The sequence below is a fragment of the Malus sylvestris genome, chromosome 10, assembly GCF_916048215.2.
Source record: "Malus sylvestris chromosome 10, drMalSylv7.2, whole genome shotgun sequence".
NCBI lineage: Eukaryota > Viridiplantae > Streptophyta > Magnoliopsida > Rosales > Rosaceae > Malus > Malus sylvestris.
In genome coordinates this window covers 23,177,717-23,202,435 of record NC_062269.1, presented here as the reverse complement: position 1 = coordinate 23,202,435, position 24,719 = coordinate 23,177,717, and the positions used below count along the sequence as shown (strand labels likewise).

The 24,719-nt window shown below is 40.4% G+C and overlaps 1 pseudogene; it reads left to right on the top strand.

Moving 5' to 3' along the window:
* Window positions 1-12,509: 12,509 nt before the first annotated feature.
* LOC126584874 (pentatricopeptide repeat-containing protein At4g35130, chloroplastic-like) lies at window positions 12,510-24,430 on the top strand (annotated as a pseudogene).
* The last annotated feature ends 289 nt before the right edge of the window (window positions 24,431-24,719 follow it).

Here is a 24,719-nt window from a genome sequence, read left to right as displayed (position 1 = left end):
TTTTGACATAGTATCATAGTGGACCAAAAGTAACTTAAGTTTGAAGTCCAAAGATGACACCCGAATCAAATCTCTTAAACTCAAACAATAAAGGTTCACCAATGTGGAAACCCCGACTTCAAAGTCCCGAGTTTAGAGTTGGACACTTGAATTGTATCCCCAAAGTGCCGAGCAAATCAAATCCCCAGATCCCAAATCGGAAACCTACAATTCAATCTCATGAAGCTAAATCTCTCTTATAATGAATGATTCAACTAATAAGTGCATTGAGCCATTTTGTATAAAGCCACACACCTGTTTGGTTTGAACAAATTGAGTTTGGACTTGGAAACCTGAATAGTAACCGTGAATTCCCGAGTTGAGACACTTGAATCAAATCCATGAAACTCAAATCGAAAGCCTATAATCAAATCTCACGAAGCTAAATCTCCCTTGTAATGAATGACTCCACTACTAAATGCATCGGGTCATTTATTCATAAAACCATACACTTACATATTGATTTGAAAAATTGATTAAGTTATAGACAGTATTGATGAGATTATTAGTGATCCACTCCTGTATGAAACTTTAACCGTTTCCACTATTAGTAGATCTTCGTTCATTAAAAAAAAAAAACAAAAAAAAGTAAGTCTTTGTATGGTGACAATGGCAATCCATGGCTCAGCAAACATGTATATCCGCAATCAGGTTAAACTCTACAAATTAAATGTGCCGGAAAGAAGAAACCTAGATCTTGAAAACATCAAATGAGATGAAAAATTCTAGTTACCAAAGAATGAACACACCAAGGCTTTGACAAAATAAAAAAATAAAAAAAAATTAAAAAAAACACACCAAGGCGCGTGATTTGACCGTGAAACAATGTCAATTAGGGTTTTCGATTAAAATCAAAGTTTTAAAATACCCTAGGCGCTATGAAAAAAAAAAGGAAAAAGAATGTAATAAAAGTCAATAAGCTCAATAAGCAAATTAACAAATTACAAATATATAATAACAGATTTCACAATTGAATTGATTTAACAAATTCCTTTGGGTAGCTTGCTCGTTGCCTACTTTAATATAATTAGTTAATTAAAAAAAAACATGGAACCAGTGAGTGTGCCGCCTAGACTGCCTAGTCCTTCCCCAATATTAGTGACTGTTTTTGCCAAAAATTGCCACAAAACTCCACAAGCAACAGCCTAGGCCGATTTTTAAAACACTGATTATAACCAATCGACATTAAGCCTTGTGTAGCAGGCCTCACTGGCTCCACCTTGCCCTTAGAAACACATACAAAACCTCAGTTATGTATTAATTGTCCACCCCAAGAAACCACACCCTAAGACTTGGTTTCTAGGGGTTTAAGCTTGATACAACAACAACAACAACAAAGCCTTTTCCCACTAAGTGGGGTCGGCTATATAAATCCTAGAACGCCATTGCGCTCGGTTTTGTGTCATGTCCTCCGTTAGATCCAAGTACTCAAGTCTTTTCCTAGGTCTTCCTCTACCCCTTCGGCCCTGAACCTCTGTCCCGTAGTCACATTTTCGAACCGGAGCGTCAGTAGGCCTTCTTTGCACATGTCCAAACCACCGGAACCGATTTTCTCTCATATTTCCTTCAATTTTGGCTACTCCTACTTTACCTCGGATATCCTCATTCCCAATCTTATCCTTTCTCGTGTGCCCATACATCCCACGAAGCATCCTCATCTCCGCTACACCCATTTTGTGTACGTGTTGATGCTTCACCGCCCAACATTCTGTGTCATACAACATCGCTGGCCTTATTGCCGTCCTATAAAATTTTCCCTTGAGCTTCAGTGGCCTACAACGGTCACACAACACGCCGGATGCACTCTTACACTTCATCCATCCAGCTTGTATTCTATGGTTGAGATCTCCATCTAATTCTCCGTTCTCTTGCAAGATAGATCCTAGGTAGCGAAAACGGTCACTTTTTGTGATCTTCGCTAGATTGCTCCGGTCATTAGTGTGGATAAGTATATAAATGGATAGAGATAGGAAAGCAAACACAAGATGTACGTGGTTCACCCAGATTGACTACGTCCACGGAATAGAGGAGTTCTCATTAATTGTGAAGGGTTTACACAAGTACATAGGTTCAAGTTCTCCTTTAGTGAGTACAAGTGAATGATTTAGTACAAATGACATTAAGAAATATTGTGGGAGAATGATCTTGTAACCACGAAACTTCTAAGTACCGGAGTGTGGTATCGTATTGACTTGCCTTATCTGTCTCATAGGTAGATGTGGCATCTTCTCTGGAAGTACTCTTCCTCCATCCAGGGGTGGTATCTGTAACTGGTGGAAATGCACAAGGTAATGTATCAATTTCACTTGAAGCTTACTTGTAGTTTCAGGCTTGGTCAAGCGCGATACAAACCATGTAGTAGGAGTCCCCCAAGTCGCCGAGCTAGGGGATCTGCTGAAAGAGGTGACAGACAAGGTAAACAATCAGAGCTCCGGCTGATTGTTCACATTCTTCCTATCTTGCAGGCAGCATGAAGGATAAAGAGAAGAAAAATGAGAAGAGATGATATGGGATACTTTTGCTTTTGAAAAAGTAACTTTCCACAGGCTTATTCTTGAAATGGGCTGGAGGGTTTTCTGGTTTCCTCTAGAGTATAAGGCCGACTGAAGAATTTGAGGGTCAAAACAAGTCCATCAAATCTAGAGTACGTTCGACCCTGCTGATATGGGATACTTTTGCTTTTGACAGAGTAATGGATGTATCGGCACGTGTGCTGTTACGCTTGTCTCCACATGCTTCCTTGTATCCTTCTCACTTGCCCTATCTGTTCCTCAGGCAGATGCGGTATCTTCCCTGGAAGCATAAGATGTTGAAGATGAGTACTCGAGAGCAATGCCAGGTAAGTAATCAGGTAAGGGGTTCCAGGCAGTCAGTTCCTGGCTGGAAGCTTGATTCCAAGTGCTGACTGATTGCTCTCTTTCTCCTTGTCTTGCAGGTAAGAACAAGGCCAAAGGAAAAGACAGGGAAAAAGCATGATATGGGATACTCTTGCTTTTAACCCTGATGATATGAGATATTCTTGCTCTAGTATAGCTTGTTTACAGAGGTATTATCGGGGGGGGGGGGGAAAGAAAGCTGAATATTTCGAAAGGCTTCGTTGGGAGTGCCCTCTCAGATAAGAGGAAGGGTTGAGCATTTTTGCAGGTCTGCCTGTCCGTTGAGGATGGAGGTCGACATATATAGGAGTCTCCCTAACATCAAGTAATAATGCTATTCCTTTACCCTGCTTGGTCATAGCACGGTAGTGGGAGCTGCCAGCTTCACATGTTTTAACTCTGTCAGAGCACTTTGAAAAAGTGGTCTGTGGTATCTGGAAAGCTGATGTTGCGTGTGAAGATTACAGACAAGCTTTATCCAAGGAGATCCAGCTCTTGAAGTTGGGAAAGTGGTGCCTCTTCAATTTTCGAACAAGCAATCCTTTCGGGGATCTGGCTCTCGAGATTCGGAGAACGATGCCTCTTCGATTTTTGAGAAAGCAATCCTGCTGGGGGTCTGGCTCTCGAGATTCGGAGAGCGGTGTCTCTTCGATTTTTGAGAAAGTAATCATGTTGGGAGTCTGGCTCTCGAGATTCGGAGGGTGGTGCCTCTTCGATTTTGGAGCAAGCAATTTTGTTGGGAGTGTTTTCTCGAATGTGAGTAAAGGTTGGGCATGTTTGCTAGTCTACCTTGCCACGAAGCACAGAGGTTGACACACAGGGACTTTCCAATTATCCAGCAGTGGTACTGTTCCTTTACCCTCTCTTCGATTTTTGAGAAAGTAATCATGTTGGGAGTCTGGCTCTCGAGATTCGGAGGGCGGTGCCTCTTCGATTTTTGAGCAAGCAATCTTGTTGGGAGTGTTTTCTCGAATGTGAGTAAAGGTTGGGCATGTTTGCTAGTCTACCTTGCCACGAAGCACAGAGGTTGACACATCGGGACTTTCCAATTATCCAGCAGTGGTACTGTTCCTTTACCCTTGTGGGTAATAATATGGTAGCTAGACCTTCAAAATTTATGTGTCTAAACTTTGTTAGTGTTGTTTCTTTGCTATTCTTTTACCCTTCTTGGTCAGAGCGATGTAGTGGGAGCTGCAAGCTTCACGTGTCTCAACTTTGTCAGAGAACTTTGGCAAAGTTATCTGTGGTACCCATGAGCTACTGTTGCGTGTGGGAAGTGGGTGATTGAACAGTATGATTCTTGTGCTTTATACTTCGCCAGAAATCTTCGACAAAATGCCCATAATTTCTGCAAAGCTGAGTGTGCGTGTGACAGGTGCTGACAAGGCTGGAAAAGTAGGTGCCTCTTCGATTTCTGAGATCGGCCCTCGTGGTCTCTGAGCAGCCCAGCTTTTGAGAAAGCAAGCCTCTTCGATTTCTGAGATCGGCCTTCGTGGTATTTGAGCAGCCCAGCTTTTGAGAAAGCAAACGCCTCTTCGATTTCTGAGATCGACCCTCGTGGTCTCTGAGCAGCCCAGCTTTTGAGAAAGCAAACACTTCTTCGATTTCTTAGCAGGCGCCTCTTCGATTTCTGAAGCTTCGTCGAGTGCAGATTTTTATAGGGGTTGACATTAAGTTTCAAAGCACACTTGAATATCCACCAGTAGAAGCTCCATTCTTACACTTCTAAGATCTTGATTTGTCCGACCTCTTCTCTCTTCAACACCTTTGAAAATGTCTGGCCCCTTCGATCGTCGTTTTGACTTGAACCTTGTTGAAGAGGCAGCCTCGCCTTCTCCAGACAACATATGGCGCCCATCATTCGTCTCCCCTACTGGTCCTCTTACCGTTGGGGATTCCGTGATGAAGAATGATATGACCGCTGCGGTAGTGGCCAGGAACCTTCTCACTCCCAAAGATAACAGACTACTTTCCAAACGGTCTGATGAGTTGGCTGTTAAGGATTCTCTGGCTCTCAGTGTTCAGTGTGCAGGTTCTGTGTCTAATATGGCCCAACGCCTATTTGCTCGAACCCGCCAAGTTGAATCATTGGCGGCTGAAGTGATGAGTCTCAAACAGGAGATTAGAGGGCTCAAGCATGAGAATAAACAGTTGCACCGGCTCGCACATGACTATGCTACAAACATGAAAAGGAAGCTTGACCAGATGAAGGAATCTGATGGTCAGGTTTTACTTGATCATCAGAGATTTGTGGGTTTGTTCCAAAGGCATTTATTGCCTTCGTCTTCTGGGGCTGTACCGCGTAATGAAGCTCCAAATGATCAACCTCTGATGCCTCTTCCTTCTAGGGTTCTGTCCAGTACTGAGGCTCCGACTGATCCCCTCCGGTGCCTTTTCTTTCTAGGGCTCTACCGACTGCTGAGACTTCTCCTAAGCAACCTTTGTGAAAGCTCCCTCTTGTTTGTTTATTTTGACTCAAGTATATGTACATATTTGTAACTTATCGGGGATATCAATAAATAAGCTTTCCTTCATTTCAACGTATTGTGTTAAATACACCAAAGCCTTCTTCGCTAAGTTCTTAAATTTTCTTTTGTTGAAGCTTGTATGTTGAAGCTTTGTGAGTAGAGCATGTAGGTTGAGGTAGTGTTCCCTTAATTTCCCGAGTGAGGAAAACTTCTCGGTTGGAGACTTGGAAAATCCAAGTCACTGAGTGGGATCGGCTATATGAATCTTAGAACGCCATTGTGTTCTGTCCTGTGTCATGTCCTCTGTTAGATCCAAGTACTCTAAGTCTTTTCTTAGGGTCTCTTCCAAAGTTTTCCTAGGTCTTCCTCTACCCATTCGGCCCTGAACCTCTGTCCCATAGTCGCATCTTCTAATCGGAGCGTCAGTAGGCCTTCTTTGCACATGTCCAAACCACCGTAACCGATTTTCTCTCATCTTTCCTTCAATTTCGGCTACTCCTACTTTACCCCGGATATCCTCATTCCTAATCTTATCCTTTCTCGTGTGCCCACACATCCAACGAAGCATCCTCATCTCCGCTACACCCATTTTGTGTACGTGTTGATGCTTCACCGCCCAACATTATGTGCCATACAGCATCACCGGCCTTATTGCCATCTTATAAAATTTTCCCTTGAGCTTCAGTGGCATACGGCGGTCACACAACACGCCGGATGCACTCTTCCACTTCATCCATCTAGCTTGTATTCTATGGTTGAGATCTCCATCTAATTCTCCGTTCTTTTGTAAGATAGATCCTAGGTAACGAAAACGGTCGCTCTTTGGTATTTCTTGATCTTCGATCCTCACCCCTAACTCGTTTTGGCCTCCATTTGCACTGAACTTGCACTCCATATATTCTGTCTTTGATCGGCTTAGGCGAAGAACTTTAGATTCCAACACTTCTCTCCAAAGGTTAAGCTTTGCATTTACCCCTTCCTGAGTTTCATCTATCAACACTATATCGTCTGCAAAAAGCATACATCAAGGAATATCATCTTGAATATGTCCTGTTAACTCATCCATTACCAATGCAAAAAGGTAAGGACTTAAGGATGAGCCTTGATGTAATCCTACAGTTATGGGAAAGCTTTCGGTTTGTCCTTCATGAGTTCTTACGGCAGTCTTTGCTCCTTCATACATATCCTGTATAGCTTGGATATATGCTACTCGTACTCCTTTCTTCTCTAAAATCCTCCAAAGAATGTCTCTTGGGACCCTATCATACGCTTTTTCCAAATCTATAAAGACCATGTGTAAATCCTTTTTCCCATCTCTATATCTTTCCATCAATCTTCGTAAGAGATAGATTGCCTCCATGGTTGAGCGCCCTGGCATGAACCCGAATTAGTTGTCCGAAACCCGTGTCTCTTGCCTCAATCTATGCTCAATGACTCTCTCCCAGAACTTCATTGTATGACTCATTAGCTTAATACCCCTATAGTTCATGCAATTTTGTACATCGCCCTTATTCTTGTAGATAGGCACCAAAGTGCTCGTTCGCCACTCATTTGGCATCTTCTTCGTTTTCAAAATCTTATTGAAAAGGTCAGTGAGCCATGTTATACCTGTCTATCCCAAAACTTTCCACACTTCGATTGGTATATCGTCTGGGCCTACTGCTTTTCTATGCTTCATCTTCTTCAAAACTACAACCACTTCTTCCTTCCGGATTCTACGATAAAAAGAGTAATTTCTACACTCTTCTGAGTTACTCAACTCCCCTAAAGAAGCACTCATTTCATGTCCTTCATTGAAAAGATTATGAAAATAACCTTTCCATCTGTCTTTAACCGCGTTCTCTGTAGCAAGAACCTTTCCATCCTCATCCTTGATGCACCTCACTTGGTTTAGGTCCCTTGTCTTCTTTTCCCTTGCTCTAGCTAGTTTATAGATATCCAACTCTCCTTCTTTGGTATCTAGTCGCTTATACATATCGTCATAAGCCGCTAACTTAGCTTCTCTCACAGCTTTCTTCGCCTCTTGCTTCGCTTTTCTATACCTTTCACCATTTTCATCGGTCCTATCCTTGTATAAGGCTTTACAACATTCCTTCTTAGCCTTCACCTTTGTTTGTACCTCCTCATTCCACCACCAAGATTCCTTTTGGTGTGGGGCAAAGCCCTTGGACTCTCCTAATACCTCTTTTGCTACTTTTCGGATACAACTAGCCATGGAATCCCACATTTGGTTAGCTTCCCCCTCTCTATCCCACACACACTGGGTGATTACTTTCTCTTTGAAAATGGCTTGTTTTTCTTCTTTTAAATTCCACCATCTAGTCCTTGGGCACTTCCAAGTCTTGTTCTTTTTTCTCACTCTTTTGATATGTACATCCATCACCAACAAGCGATGTTGATTAGCCACGCTCTCTCCTGGTATAACTTTGCAATCCTTACAAGTTATACGATCCCTTTTCCTCATTAGAAGAAAATCTATTTGTGTTTTTGACGACCCACTCTTGTAAGTGATCACATGTTCTTCTCTCTTCTTAAAGAAGGTGTTGGCTAAAAAGAGATCATATGCCATTGCAAAATCCAAGATAGCTTCCCCATCCTCATTTCTCTCCCCAAAACCATGGCCACCATGAAAACCTCCATAGTTGCCTGTCTCCCTGCCCACGTGTCCATTTAAATCTCCTCCTATAAATAACTTCTCTGTCTGAGCAATTTCTTGCACCAAGTCTCCAAGGTCTTCCCAAAATTTCTCCTTCGAACTCGTATCCAACCCTACTTGAGGTGCGTACGCACTAATCACATTGATAAGTTCTTGTCCTATTACAATCTTGATTGCCATGATTCTATCTCCTACCCTCTTGACATCTACAAAATCTTGTGTCAAGGTCTTGTCCACGATGATGCCAACACCGTTTCTCGTTCTATTTGTGCCCGAATACCATAGTTTAAACCCTGAGTTTTCTAGATCCTTTGCCTTACGACCAACCCACTTAGTTTCTTGTAGGCACATAATATTTATCCTTCTCCTCACCATAACTTCTACTACTTCCATAGATTTTCCCGTCAAGGTTCCTATATTCCACGTTCCTAAACGCATTTTGCTCTCTTGAACTCTACCCTTCTGTCCTAGCTTCTTCACCCTTCCCCGTCTAATAGGATCAAAGTACTTCTTTTGTGTGTCCCGTGTAAAGTTGATAGGAGCATATGCTCCCAAACAACTTTGAGTGGAGTCGTTCGAAAAGAAGTTTCTATAGCCCCCTTGCTCATTTAACACTGCATCCGGGTGTCGATGGAGATACAGCGACCCTTACTCACTTATCACTGTGCTCGGGCCACACAGCGCGCCACTTACGGGTGAAGCCCTAGCTTTAGCGCGATTTCGTTCTGGATTCATTTTCATAAGGATTCGACGTAATCATGGAGTGCCGGCTGTCGACTACCTGACGCCCTCCCCCTCCTCCTTTATCCGGGCTTGGGACAGGCAATGTAAGATAAACTTACACGGCGGAGTTGGGTTTAAGCTTGATAAGTTAATATAATGTGTACGCTGTGAGAGATAAGACTAGTGATTCGAAAGACAGACTATAGAAACATTTTTGGCAATTGATAATTTGAAGCAACGCAAAATATGAAACTAGAGAGTTGAAATTTCTCTTGACCACCACGTATAGATTCTCATTCACAAAGCATTAAAATTTGAACCAAACTCCATTGGGATTAATTTAATTAATCTCAAAGAATGTTCTCTCTTTACTTAATCATAAATCTAAGATAAAATACAACTGATAGAGACCAAGATATCCCTATTTAAACGTGTGCACATGTCGTTTTCATTAGCACCAGCTTCCAGCTCCATTATGTACTATGTAGGGCTCTGCATGTGAGCCGTCGGTGCGTGTACAATCCATTCGTACCTACAATTAAATAAATGAATGGACACATAAAAATTTCACAATATAAAACCTAGTCATTGAATAAGTAATCGAAGTTTGTAGTGCTGCGATCAACTTCAAAATGAGACCTTGTTTTATGATATTTCAGAAGTTATAGATATTTTTATGCATAAATCTGATATACATTTTTTACTCGTTTTCTGTTAGCTTAAGCTTTTGATGTTTAATTGTTCTTCGGTTGTCCTTCTCCCCTTTCTAACTAGATTCATACATGGGTGTTGATTCTAAAAATTACAAAGCTTATGTGACGCATAAGTTGAGCAACTATTCAGCTAACTACGTCCTTCTTATGAATACGGACGTGCCAACTTGCGATCAAGCTTGGTCAGGCGAGTAGAATAAATGTGGTGGTGTGGTGTTAAACGTGCTGCTGACTTTTGCACTTGAATGACTATGGTTGAGGAAGGAACGCCTCTCGGCCTAGGATTTTAGAAGCTGAAGGCAAGGTTACATAATTCATTGCGAAGTTCAAGATTTTCTACACCAGGTTCTGCAGCTTCAACTATATTCGTGAGAATATAAGTGCACCGAATCAGTATGAGGCTGTATGAGCAAAGATACTCAAGGGAGATGTATCTTTATTGTGAACATCATTTGGTCATCTAAATGCCGAACTTTGAATTGTACTTGTGAGTAACCAATCATATAACACATCACTTTGCCAGGGAAGCTAATGAAGTGATTTTTTTTGGCAAAAGAATTGAAGACTCTTCGCTGGCTGAGACTTAAATAGATAACAAACTGAACTAGAAGTAGTGATGTTCAACTGAACTGAAGGTACTCCTAGGCTGACTATTTCTACCGCTCTAGTGATGTTCACCCAAATTGAATTATGCTTGTTGCCAACCCAGTGATGTTCCAACGAACTGAAGATATGCTAACTGAGGGTTTAGGATAATTACTATTTTTCTCATAGTTGTGAGAAGGTTTCGCATAGAGCGTTTTGAGTTGTTTGTATGTTGAGTTGAAGGAGTTTCTCATGTTGCAGAGCCACTTCTATTATAGGGGTGGATTTCGTGATAACCAAGTTTGCCGCGATAAAGTCCTGATAGGACTATGCCTTCTCGGCGCCCACTTATCTCTTCATCCCCTCTTTAATCAAAATTCAATCTTTATCTGGTCTGGTCTCGGCTTCTTTGACTTGAACCATAGGATTTTGTATCTAGTCTCCTCATGCATTTAATTCATTCTTTATCTGATCAGCCTTAAGTTTTGATTCCTGGAATGATTCAAACCTTATCAAAACCCAGCCTGATCCTTTGCAATTTTAATTCAACTAGGACTCAAACAAGCCTAAGTCTGATCCCTTAGTAATCCTACTTCCATTAGGACTCGGTCTAATTATGCTTTTTTAGGCTAAGAAAGCTAACTAACCTGAGGGACCACCGTTAGACCGAGGGTCATGGCTTTACAACTCGATTTATCTCTCCTCGGCACAATTCCGATACTTCAGGATCAAACAGTGAGAGAAGATGTAAACCAAATATACGCTATTGTCTTATTCCTGTTGGTTTATATTGTTGTAACTCAGTTGTTGTATAGAACCTGTTGACTTCGAATATAACAGCTAAAACCCAATTGGGCACAGGGGTATATTAACAAAGTCAAATGGTCGCTACGATTCAATTAAACATTAATTAAAATTTTTAGTTACAACTCAGATGGCTAAACCCACATTGGCAATTCTTATATAAAGCTCAATCACAAATGCTATGTTCGTCAGTACATCGAGGTTCAATTAAACCCACAAGACATAAAAATCAGACATTCAGAAAGATGGGGATGATCAAAAGAGTACTATTTCGACATTTTCGAGCTCCGATTAATCGAAAGAACAATTTGATCAGAAGCAATGCGTTCATGGAGGCCGTTGTAAAAGTAAATGGTGATCATCGTCGTCATAGTACTAGCGTAATTTCTCATCATACTCGGGAAGATGGGGCTGTGAGGATGAAGATACTGGTAAGAAAGGAAGATTTGAAGCAAGTTCTGGAGCTCATGAATGGCAGCAGCATTCATAACCAAGCGTCAGTTGTTAGGGCATCGTCATCATTTTCTTTGGAGCAGAGGCTAAATGTTTTGAGAAAAAAGCAAGTTCAAAGAGCCAAACAACGCCGCCAGAGTTCTTGGAGTCCTGAATTGCAAAGCATCCCTGAAGAAATTTAATTTTAAAACCTTAATTACAACTAAATTTTTCGAGTGTGTTATTTGACTTTATGTGTTTGACATCATACCTTGATCGCATGTAATTTCTTTCTCCAATTCATATTGGTTTCTTTCAACATAATAAAAACATCCTTGTTGGTTCTATGGTAGCTTGTTATAGCTCTAACTAACTTTAGTTTGGGCTTTGCAAGTCGCTTACAAATATGAGTTCATGTGATCAATAATTTATCTTCGATCTTAACACGCTCGGATAAAAATAACCGACCACTTAAAAGTAACTCTATTGTAACCGTTTACAAAGAGCACAAATTTGGTGCTCATTAAGAGCAAAGAGCACAAGTATATTTTCGCCTTTAACTAGATATATTAGTATCGATAACATGTTGTTTTGGATCAGTTGGGTTAGAGTAGTCAAACTTAGAGACATCTTTTCAAATAATGGAAAAAGTGAACTACTATTAAACCGATATCTAGTTGGTATAACATGTATATTAAGATAACATTGCCATTTATTTGTATTTGGAATTAAAGTATAGAGGAAGTCTAGGGAAGCTAACTCGTTTAGACGAGTTACTTGATGAAGTTTGTTTTTACTATTAATAAATCTTTTCTATTGTTGGACGAAAACAAAATACTATCATCAACAATCACATAAACAAGCCATCCTCTTACATCATGATGACTATAGTTCATCATTGTAGAAGGAAACGAGTGATTCAACAGTTGAATAAGATGAATAATGTCAGTTGCAAAAAAAGAACATGCCAAGGTGCATGACTTGATCGATTGAGAAACAATGTCACTTAGGGTTTTAGATTAAAACCATTTGATGCTGAGTTGGTATGACCGATTTATCAAAATTAATCTTTTATGTTTTTTTCACTTTGGTGAATGATTTATAAGACATAAATATACTACTTCAGTGGCGTTCTGTGCCAATATAATAAAGACATGTGTAAATTTATCTACATGTCCTTATTTCATTGACACAGATATCACGTAGCGCGATATATTCGTGTCATGTAAGTTTTCTCCTTCGAAGTGCTCACAATTTTAAAGTTTTCAGAAATAACGGCTATCCTTCAAACCCTGCCAAGAAGAAGACGGAGGAGGAAGAAAATTTGTCTATTGAGTAATGAGTTGCAACGGCTATTTTCCCAGCGCCGTCTGATCCCCTGAAACCATTAAAAAATGGTTGCATCTCTCGCGCACAATCACAGCTCTTACCTCTACAACTCCACCTCCTCGCCACTGAGCCTTTTACGAAAACGAGCCGCTGAGCCCAAAGCAAACCAAAGCTCCGACCAGCCGAAGTTTCCTAAATTGGTTCGTGGAATCCGAAAACTTTCGAAGAATCCGAGCACCTGGATTAAACCCCTCAACAACTATGCGCTGAGTATGTTGAATCTGGATCCATGGAGGATGCATTCTGGGTGTTCGAGAAAATGTCCCATTCAGATACGTATTACTGGAATGTTATGATTAGAGGTCTCGCTGATAATGGGTTGTTCCGGGAGGTGATTGATTTTTATCATAGTATGCAAAGGGAAGGTGTTCGAGCTGATAATTATACCTACACATTTGTGATCAAGGCTTGTCGTAGGTTGTTGTCGTTTGATGAAGGGCAAAAGGTTCATGGGAAGTTGTCTAAGGTCGGTTTGGATTTGCATGTTTATGTCGGTAACTCGCTTTGTGCTGCGTTGTTGGTATTTAGATAATTTTTCATCATTAATAAAACTTGAATAAATGATAAATATTGAAAATCAAAGAAACAGAGTGCAGAGAGCTTTGGAAACAGAGGGCTGATGCTTTTTCTTAAAACAGAGATCTTATCTTTTCATTCAGATATTTTTTATATATATGGCTCAATACATAAGCCGACTGAAGTAATTGGGTCGACTGATAAAGAGAATGGGTCGACTGATAAAGGCAACAGTCAGCCATTTTACACAGAATCAGTTTCAGTCAGCCATTTTACACAGAATCGGTTTAAGTAAAGCATTAACTTTTAACACTCCCTCTTAATGCTTTGCTGCTTCACTCCCAAAAGTTCTCTTAAGTAGATGAATCTGTCCTTTGGTAATGCCTTGGTGAAGATATCAGCAACTTGATCTTCTGTCTTGCAGTAGACCACATCCACTTCCTTATCTTCCACAGCACCTCTGATGTAGTGATGCTTTAGAGCAATATGCTTTGATTTACCATGACAGACATGATTCTTGCTCATGGCAATAGCTGACTTATTATCACAAAGGATATGAGTTGCTGATTCTTGTTTCTCACCAAAATCTTGCATAATTCTTCTCAGCCACACTGCTTGAGAAGTTGCAATTGAAGCCGACACATACTCAGCCTCTGCCGTTGATAGTGCGACTGATTTCTGTTTCTTAGATGCTCAAGAGAATACACCAGTCCTTAGTGTAAAAGTATAGCCAGATGTGCTCTTCAAGTCATCCACACTACCTCCCCAGTCACTATCACAGAACCCATACAATTTGGGCTTAACATTCCTTTCATACATAATACCAAAGTCAAGTGTACCTTGTATGTATCTTAGGACCCTCTTTGCAACTCCATAGTGAATGCAAGTAGGCTTGTGCATAAATCTGGACAACAAGCTTGTAGCATACATAATATCGGGTCTAGTCACTGTCAAATACAACAAACTCCCAACTAGGCTTCTATACACAGATTCATCAGCATCACCACTACCATCTTCTCTTTGAAACTTTTCATTCACAACTAGAGGTGTTGCAACAGGCTTGCAACCAACCATTTTGAACTTTTCTAGAAGTGTTTTTGCATATTTCTTTTGAGTAATAAAGATACCATCATTTGATTGAATGATACTAATTCCCAAAAAATAATGCAACATGCCTAGATCACTCATCTCATATTTCCTCATCATGTCATTCTTGAAATTCAAGATCATATTATGACTACTTCCAATATAAACCAAATCATCAACATATAAGGAAACAATAAGGATATCTGAAATACCTTCTGTTTTGACATAGAAGGCAGGTTCATTCTCACTTCTTTGAAAACCTCTTTCATTGAAATATGAGTCGATCTCTCCATACCATGCTCTCGGAGCTTGTTTCAGGCCATAAAGTGTCTTCTTAAGCTTATACACCTTGTGCTCTTGTCCTTTAAGAACAAATCCTTGAGGTTGATCAACGAACACCTCTTCTTTTAGGACTCCATTTAGGAAAGCCGACTTGACATCAAGTTGGTGCAGAAACCACCCATTCTGAGCAGCTACGGAAATAAGGCCTCTGATTGTTTCATGCCTAACTATCGGTGCAAATGTTTCTTGGAAATCAATCCCGGGTTTCTGAGAATAACCCTTTGCTACCAATCTAGCTTTGTTCCTTTGAACGGAACCATCTTGATTGAGCTTAGTCTTATAAATCCACTTCACTCCAATGACAGAGTTGTCACAAGGTCTGTCCACTAGTTCCCATGTCTTGTTTTTCACAATGACATTGATCTTCTCTTGCATTGCAGCCTTCCATGTCTCTTCTTTCACTGCATCATCAAAGTTTTCTGGTTCTTCAACACAGAAATTGCAGCTTTCATAGACTTCATTTAAGCTCCTTAACCAAACCGGTGTTGAACTTGGACTCGAAGGTGTAGGAGAGTGAACTTGAGGACTATTTTCAGGTGATAATTGTGGAATTTCTGGCTCAATTTCCTCTTCATTTGGTTGATTTTCTTCTTCAATTCTGATTAGTGCAGATTCCTCTCGGATGGTTGCTTGATTCCAATCCTATGAAGATTTCTCACTAAAAAGAACATCTCCACAAACCAGAACTTTCTTCTTTTTTAAATTGTAGAGTCTCTACCCTTTTGTGTATGAAGCATAGCCTACGAAAATGCATCTTTCACTTGACTCATCAAGTTTTTGTCTTAGTTCTTTCGGAACATAAGCAAAGCAGATTGACCCAAACACTCTAAAATGATTCACGGAAGGCTTTCTTCCACTCCATGCCTCAAATGGTGTCTTATCTTCAACTGCCACTATTGGATGCCTATTAATCAAGTAAACCACTGTATTAACTGCCTCACCCCACAAATATTGAGGTATTCCCTTGTCATGCAACATTGCCTTAGCCATTTCGACTATGGTTCTGTTTTTTCTCTTAGCTACTCCATTTTGTTGTGGAGTGTAGCTGATAGTAAGTTGTCTTTCCAAGCCAATATCTTGACAAAACTTATCAAATTCTGTGGATGTATACTCTCCCCCTCTGTCACTTCTAAGAACTTTGATTAGATAACCAAATTGTCGCTCAACCATAGCTTGAAACTTCTTGAAGATTGAGAACACTTCTGATTTCTGTCTTAGAAAGTATACCCAAGTCATTCTAGAATAATCATCCACGAAGATTAGGAAATACTTGTTTCCCACTTGAGTAGAGGTCTTCATGGGTCCGCAAACATCTGTATGAATCAATTCCAATGGAACTTTTGCTCTCCAAGCTTTACCATGCGGAAATGAATCTCTATGATGCTTCCCAAGTGCACACCCTTCACATATTTCTTCATTTTCTTGGATACTCGGCAACCCATGCACCATTTCTTTTTCTTGTAGCTTCTTGAGACTTTGAAAATTCAAGTGGCCAAGCCTTTTATGCCATAGCTTTGAATCTTCTTGCACTTCCATCTTGAATGCAGATTGAGTTGCATACTCAATTGTGAGAGGAAAACTTCTACTCTTCCTCATCTCAATCTTAGTCAAGAGTTGTTGACGATTCCTCCTATCATATATCTTGCAAGTATTGTCTCCAAAATATAAGTAGTAGCCATGCTCAATGAGTTGTCCAAGACTTAGCAAATTTTGCTTCAAATCAGGAACTAACACGACATCCTTGATGAACATCTTTCCATTCTTCGTATGCACGACAATAGTACCTCTTCCCAATGTATCGACTAGCTGCCCATTTCCCATCTTCACTCGGGTTAGGTTTGTAGTGTCAACATTATGGAGAATGTTCTTATTCGCCGTCATATGATTGCTACAGCCGCTGTCCACAAACCAAACTTTAGCTTCTTCTTGGACGGTTGTATCATGACCAACATAAAACATATTGGTCTCTTCATCTTCTGCTTTGGTGTAGTGAGCTAGCTGATTATCTTTGTAAGTACAATCCTTTTGCATATGCCCGAATCTGCTATACTTGTGGCATTTCACTTTTCCTTTGAACCAACATTCACCGGAATGAGCTTTGGCACAAATTTTGCACTTCGAAACATACGAACTCTTCTCAACCTTTTTCTTCTCTTCAAAATTACCCTTTCCTTCCCACACTTTGTTTTTGCCTTTCCAATTCTTGTTGAAGTTGGCTTTGCTTTGACTTGAACTAGCTTGAGTTTTTGGATTCACTGTAAGTGTTTGGAAAACATTTTCTACATCATTGTTGTCATGCCTAGATAGTCTCTGAGCAAAACCTTTGAGAGAACCAATCAATTCTTCAACACTCAAAGTTGACAAATCCTTAGTCTCCTCTGTGATTGAAACTATGTTGTCATACTTTCTTGGCAAGCTAATAAGATACTTCTGAACTATTCTCTCATCAGACAAGATTTCACCATAGCTTTTCATTTGATTAATAATCTCAGACAATCTACTCAGGTAATCATCTAGCAATTCATCATCTTTCATTCTTATATACTCAAAATCTCTTCTCAAAGATTGGAGTTTGACAGCCCTTACCTTAGTAGAGCCTCTGTAGACTTTCTCCAGCACATCCCAAGCTGATTTGGCACTTGTCTCATTTGAGATTCTCGGAAAAATTTCATCTGAGATAGCATTTTGGATGACCCCAAGAGCTTTTGCATCTCTCTTGATGTTTTCCTTCAACTCCCTTGTTCGAGTCTCTGTCAAAACCACAGTACTTTGAGGTACAACATAGCCATCTTCAATCAAGCTCCACAAATCATGAGATACAAAAATTGTTCTCAACTTTGTCCTCCAGAAGTCGTAGTTTACTCCACTGAAGATAGGAGTTCGAATCTCACCACTGCTACTTGAACCAGCCATGAATTTGAAAATTTTTTATTCTAGGGTTTCACTTAGAATTTTCCCCCTTTTGAGAATCAAAAAACGCCCCACTCTTTGATCAGATTGGCTCTGATACCATGTTGCTATTTAGACAATTTTTCATCATTAATAAAACTTGAATAAAATGATAAAGATTGAAAATCAAAGAAATAGAGTGCAGAGAGCTTTGGAAACAGAGGGCTGATGCTTTTTCTTAAAACAGAGATCTTATCTTTTCATTCAGATATTTCTGATATATATGGCTCAATACATAAGCCGACTGAAGTAATTGGGTCGACTGATAAAGAGAATGGGTCGACTGATAAAGGCAACAGTCAGCCCTTTTACACAGAATTAGTTTCAGTCAGCCCTTTTACACAGAATCAGTTTAAGTAAAGCATTAACTTTTAACATGCGTATGCGAAACTTGGTTGTATAGAGTATGCAGAGAGAGTGTTTGATAAAATGCCTATAAAATACTTGGTTTCTTGCAATTCTATGATTGGCGGGTATGCTACTGTTAGGGATTGTTGGAGAGCGATGGTTTGTTTTCAGGAAATGCAGGTGCTTGGGATGAAGCCTGATAGATTCAGTATGATTGGCAGTCTTAATGCTTGTGCTATTGAGTGCTTTCTCCAACCCGGGAAAGAAATCCATTGCCAGGTGCTGAAATGTATGCTTGAATCAGATGTCATGGTGCAGACCTCACTTATTGATATGTACCACAAATGTGGTAGAGTGGAATATGCAGAGAGGTTGTTTGATGAGATTTGCACCAAGAATGTTGTGGTTTGGAATGCCATGATACGTGGGTATACTCAAAATGCTCGTCTGCTTGAGTCACTTTCTTGCTTGAAAAAAATGCAAGAGGCAGATAAGTTGATTCTTGATTCTATCACAATGATCAATTCTCTTCCCTCTTGCACACAACTAGGAGCCCTATTGGAAGGTAAATCAATCCATGGCTATGCCATTAGACGAGGTTTTCTCCCTCATATTTTATTGGAAACTGCACTAATCTATTTGTCTGGTACCTGCGGCAGGATAAATTTGGCAGAATGTATATTTGGTCAGCTAATTGAAAAGAACTTGATGTCATGGAATAGCATGATTTCTGCATATGTACAAAGTGGACAGAACCGGGAAGCCTTGGAACTATTTTGGAATCTCTTGAATGAACCGCTTCCGCTTGAACCAGATGCAAAATGTGGGTATCTGGAGACGGCACAAGAAGTTTTTGATAGGATGATATTCAGGGATGTCAGTTCGTGGAACACTATAATTATGGCTTATGCAATACATGTGTATGGGAGAATATCCATCGAGTTTTTCTCCAAAATGAGAGACAATGGCATTCAACCTAACGAGAGAACATTTTTTTCCCTGTTAACGGCGTGTAGTGTTTCTGGCATGGTTGATGAGGGTTGGAAATACTTGTTGCGTGAGTCTACTTTTGGAATAAGGAATGTAGGGATATTTTGAGTATGTAATTGATATCCTAATATATTTAGGATATTTACTTCCTAGTTGGTAGGGGATTGTATAAGTATATATATATTCCTATATGTGAGAAGAATAAAAATAATCAGATTAATATTCATGAAAACCCTAGAATTCTATCTTGGTATCAAGAGCAGGTTCGGCCTGCCTTCGACAGTCAACAAATTCCCAGCAAACTCTCTCATAGTCTGAACCCTAGACTGTGTTAGAAACAGAAATAAAATCAAACTGCAGCCTTTGTAAACATCAAAGCTGTGAAAAATCTAACTCAATCTATCCCCAGAACATTGTTGAGATGGCTGGACAACAGAAGGCAGAATTGATTCCCGTGCCCGCTGTGTCCAACCCAGGCTAGTCTACCAACATCAACGCCATTCCATTCAGGGTTCGGTTGAGCACCTCGGGGCAAGCGAGAGTTGTAGCTACTGGACTAGGAGCAGCACCGAATGGAGGAGATCACGTTGGACTCAAAGCCCAACCAGAAAAAACTGACTGTGCCAGAGGCATTGTGGCTGTTTCAGTGGGCCAGCCAAGGCCTAATATGTCCCACTAAGTCACGGTAGAAGCCCAATCAGTGAGGCAGGCTTTGGAGGCAGCGTCCAATGTGGATGAAACCGGCCCGTTACTATCTCTTATCGATCAAATTTCAATGAATGATAACTCGAAAAACTCAGGTAAAATCGGTACTATTTTGATATCATCCACCAAAAGAGATACTGGTTGGATAATTGATTCTGGAGCTACAGATCATATGACTTATGATGCATCATTATTTTATCATGTGACTCCACCATCTAAAGAGGATGTTATCACAGCCAATGGTGATGTTGCTCCTGTAACGGGAGCAGGTTCTATTTCCCTTACTCCATCTTTGTCCATTCACAATGCACTACTTGTTCCGTCATTATCTAATCATCTACTTTCTGTTGGTCAAGTTACTGAGCAATTAGATTGTGTTGTGTCAATGTTTCCCACTTTTTGCGTACTTCAGGATATCCAGACTCGGGCGATAATTGGACGTGGTACTAAGAGAAGAGGGTTATATTATGTGGATGATGTGTCGGCAAGCTGAGTAAATCAAGTGGGCAGTAGCCACCCAAACAAGTATAAGACAATCTGGTTATGGCATCATCGATTAGGGCATGCGTCTTTTGGTTATTTAAAAAAATTGCTTCCGTCTTTATTTCATGGCGTTTCAGACTCTGATTTCCAGTGTAAGGATTGCATTCTTGCAAAAAGTCATCGTACTTCTTATCATTTGAGTTTCAATAAAAGAACAGTTCCCTTTGAGCTGGTTCATTCTGATGTGTGGGGGCCTTCTCCAGTAACTACTAATCATGGGATTCGTTGGTTTGTTATATTTGTGGATGACTGCACTAGAATGACATGGCTTTATACTATGAAACATAAAAGCGATGTTGGTCAAATTTTTCACCAATTTTACTGCATGGTTAAAAATCAATACTCTCTGCCCCTCAAGGTTCTCAGGTCCGATAATGGTGGGGAATATCTCAATACCGAACTTTCTCAATATTTTCAGGAGCACGGAATTCTTCATGAGACTACTTGCCCACAAACCCCGCAAGAAAATGGGATTGCAAAACGCAAAAATAGACACATTTTGGAAACCACTCGAGCACTCCTTATTGGTGCTCACGCTCCTCATTCCTATTGGGCGGATGCTGTAAGATACTCTGTTTATCTCATGAATCGAATGCCCTCCCGAGTGCATAATTTTCGCACTCCTATAGAAGTTTTTGCAGACCATGTGACGTTACCATATTCACTTCATTTGCAACCGCGTATATTTGGTTGTGTGGCCTATGTGCACCTCCATAAAAATCAGCGTAGTAAGTTGGATCCATGTGCGGTTTGATGTATTTTTCTGGGATTTAATGGTCAGCAGAAGGGGTATCGGTGTTATCATCCACCTACCAAGCATATGTACATCACCATGGATGTTACATTTTCTGAGCATGAGATGTTTTTTCTTCCTGACCACACCTACTATAATCTTAAGGGGGAGATGAGCGCAGAAGATTATAGTTGGATTGATCTTCCAAATGATTGTGGGCGTGAATTCTGCAGTAGTGGAATCTGCCAACCACCTACAAGTAATAGCCGAGAGCAGCCCATCAACATTGAGGAGCCCAATGTGATCAGCCAAGACCCAACAATGGGTTTTGATAATTGCCGTGAGCAGCCCAGCAGCATTTGTGAGCCCAGCAGCACTAGTGAGCCTAATCTGGGCTTACCAAGTTCTGCAGGTGGGCTTGAAGGTTCAGGAGCCGAAGGCTTCCCTAAGCCGAGCATACATTATGATCCCAGAGCGAGTATTGGACCATGCTGCAGTGAGCAACACTCCCCTACTCAAAATTTGGACAGCTCAAGCACTTCAAATAACCCTTCTCCAGTTGTACCCATTCATGTGCCCGAGGATATCCATAAGGTACGTTTATCCCAATCTGATGAAGCTCATAATTTGACTAACATTGAAAGAACTTATGGGTTGCCTCCTAGACAAAATCGTGGGAAACCACCTGATAGGTATTCTCCGGGTGAAAAAGTTAGATATGCTATTGCAAAGTATGTCTCTACTCATCGATTATCTCCTAAGTACAAAGCCTTGGTGAATAAAATGGATGGAATCAAAATTCCAACAAAAGTGGAAGAAGCTTTGCGGGATCCTCGATGGACAGAAGCAATGGAGGTTGAAATGGAGGCCTTACAGAAAAATGGAACTTGGAGCGTGGAGTCACTACCACAAGGAAAAAGACCAGTCAGATGCAAATGGGTGTTCACCATCAAACACAAGGCCGATGGAACCATTGACAGATACAAGGCAAGGTTGGTAGCTAAGGGGTACACACAGACTTTTGGAGTAGATTATCAGGAAACATTTGCCCTAGTAGCAAAGATGAATACTATACGGGTTCTGTTGTCTTTAGCTGCTAACTTTGATTGGCCGTTGAAACAATTTGATGTGAAGAATGCTTTTCTACATGGAGACTTGGAGGAAGAAGTATACATGGAGCTCCCACCTGGGTATGAAGTGCAGAATAAAGCAGGCAAAGTATGCAGACTACGAAAGGCTCTTTATGGACTCAAACAATCGCCGAGGGCTTGGTTTGGAAGATTTATTGATGCAATGAAGAAATATGGGTACCGACAAGGGAGTGCGGATCACACTTTGTTTATCAAACGCAATGGAGGAAGGGTTACCTTGTTGATAATATATGTGGATGATATGGTAGTCACAGGTGATAATACAGAAGAAATGGAGAGATTACAGGAGTATCTTTCTTCGGAGTTTGAGATGAAAGATTTAGGAGGTTTGAAATACTTCTTGGGAATTGAAGTTTCTCGTTCCCGTGACGGTATTTACTTATCTTAGCGGAAATATGTTCTGGATCTTTTGTCTGAGACTGGGATGTTGGCATGCAAACCAGCAGAAACACCTATAGTTCAAAATCATCATTTGGCTATCTACCCGGACCAGGTGCCAGCAAATAGGGAAATATACCAGAGGTTAGTAGGAAGGTTGATTTACTTGTCTCTTACAAGACCAGATATTGCATATGCTGTTAGTGTAGTAAGTCAATTTATGCATTCTCCTAGTGAGGATCACATGGCTGCTGTTATGCGGATTTTAAGTTATTTGAAAGGTGCACCTGGAAAAGGGTTGATCTTCAGGAAACATGGGCATATGGAGATAAAAGGGTACACTGATGCTGATTGGGCCGGGAACATTACTGATAGACGCTCTACGTCAGGGTACTTCACATTTGTTGCAGGAAACCTTGTGACTTGGAGAAGCAAGAAACAGAATGTTGTGGCCAGATCCACGACAGAGGCTGAATACCGTGGAATGGCGCATGGAATTTGTGAGTTATTATGGCTAAGGATTCTTCTTACAGAGATTGGGTTCAAGCCACATGGAGCGATGCTTTTATATTGTGATAATCAGGCTGCGCGAGAAATAGCTAATAATCCAGTGCAGCATGATCGTACAAAACATGTTGAGGTGGATAGACATTTTATTAAAGAAAAGTTGGATGTTAAGTTAATTGATATTCCATATGTAAGATCTGAAGACCAACTGGCTGACGTGTTAACGCATGCAGTGTCAGCAAAAGTGTTTCAGGACTCACTTGACAAGTTGGGCCTAGGTGATATCTACGCACCAACTTGAGGAGGAGTGTTGCGTGAGTCTACTTTTGGAATAAGGAATGTAGGGATATTTTGAGTATGTAATTGATATCCTAATATATTTAGGATATTTACTTCCTAGTTGGTAGGGGATTGTATAAGTATATATATATTCCTCTATGTGAGAAGAATAAAAATAATCAGATTAATATTCATGAAAACCCTAAAATTCTATCTATACTATGACTCGATGAAAAGAGACTATGGTATTGATCCTGGAATAGAGCACTCTGGTTGTATGATCGATCTTCTTGGTCAAACAGGTAATCTTGACAGTGCCAAGATTTTTATGGATGAAATGTCACTGCTTCCCACAGCCAGAATTTGGGGGTCATTACTGACAGCTAGTAGAAACAACAGAAATATAGAGTTCGCTGAACTTGCTGCTGAGCATATTTTGTCCTTGGAACATGATAATACCGGGTGTTATGTCTTGCTTGCTAATATGTACGCTGAAGCTGGGAGGTGGGAAGATGTAGAACGGCTTAAATATCATATGAAGCAAAGAGGACTCCGGAAAACTGTCGCGTGCAGTTTTGATGAGACCAAATGTAGGTCTTACAGATACATCAACCAAGATACGACCCATGTTGAAACCTACATGATTTATGCTGTTTTATATTTGATTCTGAGGAAGATAGGGGAAGACAAATACGTTCATAGTATCACCAAGTTCAGACCGTTGGATTTGAAGAGAAAGAGAGCAAATTCCGCAGAGAGTCACGGTGTAAGATTGGCAATTTGTTTTGGTTTGATCTCTACGGAAATCAGACGCCCCGTTGTTGTTAGGAAAAACACTAGAATCTGTGAAGACTGTCATAGTGCTGCAAAGAAGATTTCAGAAATCACCAAGAGAGAGAATTGTTGGAGATTCAAAGGTCTTTCTCCACTTCATTGACGGCAATTGCTCTTGTCGCGATTACTGGTGAGACTAGTTTTGTAGAAATATGGTGTACATACACATTTATATTGCACAACTGTGGCTAAACATCTAGACCTCCTTTGGTGCTTAGGATGGATTGAGTTGAATAACTCACTAAATCCTATGTTAGTTGATAGAAGCAATGAAAGAAACTTATCTTTTTTGTGTGTAAATTTCACGCCATCTGGTCTAATTTGCTTTGAGGTGATGTAATTCAAATAGGGAATTTATTTACCAAACGCATTTAACATAAATAAGTTGCTTTTTTTTTTATAAGTACCTCAACAACGCCAAACCAACCCTTAAGTATCTGGATTGTTGCAATATATATAAACAGATCTCATAGTATGGACAATGTATATATAATGCAGTCCAGCAGGTAGCAACACAGAAGACAGCTAAGCACGCAACTTTCACCCCATTAAACTATTTAAACCGATTATAAAGTTGACTTTCATTACACAGGAGATCATCGACTTTGTGCATAAAATTAATCAACTACTAATTAGATCTTGTGCTAGGCAATCTCTCTCTCTCTCTCTCAAC